Genomic DNA, 4814 nt, shown 5'->3' with positions numbered 1-4814 from the left:
AACACACCAGCTGTTGTACGTTTTGCTACTTTTTCTACGTGAGTAATGGTTGTACATTATGTAATCTTCATTGTTGTTTTTATCGTAACGTTCATAGTCAAATTTTCTTTCGCCTGTTTGTTTATGGAAAACCAGCATATTATATAAGAGAAGGCGAACGAACTCGAAGGGTCGGATTCTGTTGATTTGTGCATAATATTATAAAACAGGAAGACTGAAGGCTACTCCACCGAAGTTTATTTTGAAAAAAAAAGGTCAACAGCGAATTAAATAGCAAAGATATTTGTTGTGACACTCGGCCATTAATCAACTAATTTAAAATAATAGTTCCCTAGCTACTGTTTTTGTTACTCTCAACTGTATAATATACACACATATATATATTTATTTATCTGAACATATCAGTACATAATATCTTCAGATATTCTGAACCATATAGTCCTAAGAAGCGTAATCAAAAATTTCCATTATACGTAAAGTTTGAAGTGGCATTGAAAAACGAAATCGTTCTGATAAAACTATAATCCAACTATTAAACGATGGAAAAAATATTAACAATTTTTATTTTTTTTGGGTGGATTAATAGAAAAATATAGATTACTATCATCTAGACTAGAACTAACAACCTCATATGTCAAAACTACTCTAAAAATCAAAAAAGTTTGCATGATATATGTATAATCTAACCTATATGTAGATATGAAAATTAGCATATATTTTAAATATCTATGAAACCCCGAACAATTCATATGTACATCTCAAACTTGACAAATATTCATTTGAAGCTGCCTGATGTACCTCATAGATTTAACGAAAAAATATACAATTTCTGTACATTCATTTAAGTAATGAATAGATATACTTTTGATCTGAGAGCGGATTAGCAAAAATGCTACTAGGCTTTGAATTGCTAGAAGAAAGTACGAGTAAATCTGTTTACTACATATAAAATGAAGAATGGCTGATTAAAAAAAGACTGAGTGATAGAAATTCAACAGGATAGAATGAGAAATGGGATTTAAGTTACCAATGATAATTTATTTTCAAGTATTTGAAGAACTGTAATCTATTATAAACAGTAGTATTCAATAAAGAAGCCTTAAAGATTTAACTTTTAGCTTAATAATGTGCTATTCATCAATGTGAGTCTATTACAATTTAGAAATAATATCTTTGGAATAATAAAATTGTGTTATAAAATTCAGTCAGTTTATCACTCAACATAGGGTACTCGTTCCTTATTTCTGTTATTGTCTCTCAATTGAGAATATACGATTAAAGGGATTCTTTCTGTTTCACAGTAATATTTAAATGTGCCTTAAAGGTTATTATACTAGTTAGACTGAGTTTTACCTAGCATATGGTAATACTAGCAAGTTTAGTAAGGTTGAGCTTATTTGTTCGAGAATGTTCTTTTTTGTTTGTTTGAAGTTGAACACAAAGTTACAAAATGGGTTTTCTGTGCTCTGCCCACCACGGGGATCGAAACCCGGTTTCTAGCGTTGTAAGTCCGCAGACATGCCGCTGTGCCACTGGGGGGGGGGGGGGCTCGAGAATCTTCTAAGATAAAGTGTAATAAAAAATAAGGCCATAAAAAATGAGTGATTAAAGTTCGATATAAAAAAGAGGTTAGAGTTTAAAGTTTGTAGTTATTCTTGCAGTACTTCTTATGAGTTTATTGGTTCAGATTTTGTCAGTGAATTATAAAATATTTCTGTGTTAAAGTAGGCCTAGCTAATCGTGAATGTGCTATAACATATTATCCATGATTGTACTGTCAGAAACAAAGTGTCTATACAACATTAATCTATTCAGATTCCTTAACAAACTTGTAAGCCATGTGTGAATTCTGAAACCAAAACAAAAGTAAATAAATAAAATCCCTGTGAGACAAATAGGAAAAATATTCGCCTTTTCCGTGCGAATTAATTTATTATACAGTAGTATTTTAATTGTATGTGATTGAACTGCGATACCACAAAATATTTTCAGCACTTTAAGCTGTAGGTGCGTTATAAGAGTGACAGTTAATCCCTTAGCCTTGTGACGAATTTATTATTATAAATTTATTTTAATATCGATGTTTGTTTGAATTAAATTTATATTTAGAAATGTACTTAACATATACTGTTAAATATGTATTGCGAAACTTTCGCCTATTCTTTAAAGTTTTAGAAGATTCTCGAGTGTAAGAATCAACAATATATGTGTGTACGTAAACGCTAATATAGCTTTGTATTGTTAAGTAATCTGAATTTTTGAGAAACTCCCCACACGCCTATAAATATAACCAGTGCAACTCGTCTAAAAAACAGTGTCTATTATTGGTTTGCTATAGTTGGTATACTATAAACTTCAGAAGCTATGATTGTGATTAACGCTTATTAATCAGGAACTTCAGATATATTGGCCAGGAACTGTTATAAATTTCGAACATTACAAATCATTCAACTTCAGTGGATTCACATCGAACATCAGTACTTTTGCGAAAACATTACCTAATGTCATCGGTAGAAAAAAATCGGCCTGTGATCACCGAATTTCACAGAGCTAGCTCGCTCCCTATTAAGTGAATTGTACCTACATCAACTCTAAATTAACTCGCTCATCGTGAACCATCGATAAGATATGAAGGAAGTTCCAGACTACAAAGAAGACTTTATATTGCTTGTAAGTTTGTAAAACTTTTGTATATAAATCATTGTTTGTAATAACTATTTGTAATAACCGTTATTGTAAATTGTGTTATTGTTTGTGTATTGAAATATGTTTGTATTAAAAAAAAAGAAAACCGTGTGTATCAATCTTTTTGGCAAATATCATAAATTGGAGATATTTCGGCATTTATTTAACTACTAAATTTATATTATCATTTAGTTCGATTTCAGGCCATTTAAAATTATAATACGTAACATGATAAATTGGGGGTTCGTGTCCGAGATCTGAATCAGTGACAAAATTCGATCTAAATTTAAATTTAAATCATAATTCAATTTATATCTATCAGTGCCAACAAAATTTGATCATGTCTGATTATCAAGATTTTCCTGAATCACCCTTCCTCCAACAACTAGAAAGATATAACAAAATGAATTGCTCGAAATTTCCAAAATTTTAGAACTAGAAGTATACAGATCGATGAGAAAAATTGGGCTAAAAAAGCATATTATCGAAATACTAGTCGATGATGATTTGTTGTCTTAGGAACCATTAGAGGAATACTCTAGTGTACCAACTGGCCAATCGGGATTGAGTGATAAAGATAAGTTAGAAATCCAGCTAAAATTCAAACAAATCGAGCTTGAACAAGCTCGCATCGAAGCCGAGAAAGAATAAGCTCGTATCGAAGCCGAAAAAGAACAAGATCGTATTGAAGCCGAAAGAGAAATTAAACGTCTCGAGGCCGAACAAGCTCGTATCGAAACTGGAAGAGAAAATAAACATCTCGAGGCCGAAAAAGCTCGCACTGAAGCCGAAAAAGAAATTAGGCTGAAAGAAATGGAAATTAGACTCAACATCGATCGACCAAGGCAAAATGATAACTTTGAACTTAATTGATGTGTTAAAGTACCACCATGTAATGAAAATGAAGTTGATATATATTTCCAACATTTTGAGAAGGTTGTTCAAACCATGGAATGGCCCACCGAAAAATGGGCATTATTATTACAAAGTGTTTTAACTGGTAAAGCACAAGAAACTTATGCTACTCTCTCTCTAGAAGATTGTACGAATTATGATAAGGTTAAAGCAGCTATTCTCAAAGTATACGAGTTAGTACCGGAGGCTTATCGCCAAAAGTTTCGAGCTTATCACAAACAAGATAATCAAACTTATATGGAATTTGTCCACGAAAAAGAGGTTTATTTTGATCAATGGTGCAATGCTATGCATATTGGCAAAAGTTTCGACAAACTTAGACAATTATGTCTAACTGAGGAATTTAAACATTGTGCATATGACGACCTCAAAACTTATTTAGATGAAAAGAAAGTTGAAACACTACAGGATGCAGATGCTCTTTCTGATGAATACACTTTAACACATAAAAAGAAATTCCTACCATCTCAACAAAAACCTGTATTTGTTCCATCCACTAAAGTTGAGGATTCTTCTAAAAAATTCAGCTCCTGTAGTTCGAAATCTTTTGACAGTCAGGATAAAACTTCATCAAAACCATCAAGCCTATCTGCTATTTTTGTAAAACACCTGGTCATGTTACCTCTGGTTGTCGGTGTTTGAAAAAGAAAAAGAAAAGGAGGCAATACCCTGTGCATTCGTGTCCACATATGGATGTAGTTTCACCAAATCACCCGATGTAGTTGATTCGGCTACTGATATAAGGCTTATGTAATCAGGGAGGAATTTAGACCTTTTGTGTCTATTGGTTCTGTGTCTTTGACAAATGACACTACCAACCCATACCCATACGTATAGAATACGTGATACTGGGGCGACTCAATCGTTGTTGTTAGAAGGTATATTGCCTTTAGATTCGAGTTCTGCCGCTGGTGAGTATGTTATTGCTCAAGGCATTGAGGGTAGCTTTGTTAATATTCTTCTTCTTCATAACATTTATTTAGCATCAGACCTAGTTTTGGGACCAGATGTGATTGGACTAGGACCTATTCTGCCAATTAAGAGTGCTTCATCATTGTTGGGAAACGATTTGGCTGGGGGGAAAGTTGTTGCTGAACCAAAAATGATTAGTGAGCCAATCACTGTTTCATCTAAGGATGGTGATGTGTTTCCCTCGTGTGCTGTGACTCGAGCTCAGGCTAAGAAATTAAGCCAAAAACAAATGATAAACATGG

This window comes from Limulus polyphemus, unplaced genomic scaffold (assembly GCF_000517525.1).
Source record: "Limulus polyphemus unplaced genomic scaffold, Limulus_polyphemus-2.1.2 Scaffold590, whole genome shotgun sequence".
In the NCBI taxonomy this organism is placed as follows: domain Eukaryota; kingdom Metazoa; phylum Arthropoda; class Merostomata; order Xiphosura; family Limulidae; genus Limulus; species Limulus polyphemus.
The sequence above is the reverse complement of the archived record's forward strand: the minus strand, read 5'-3'. Positions refer to the sequence as shown.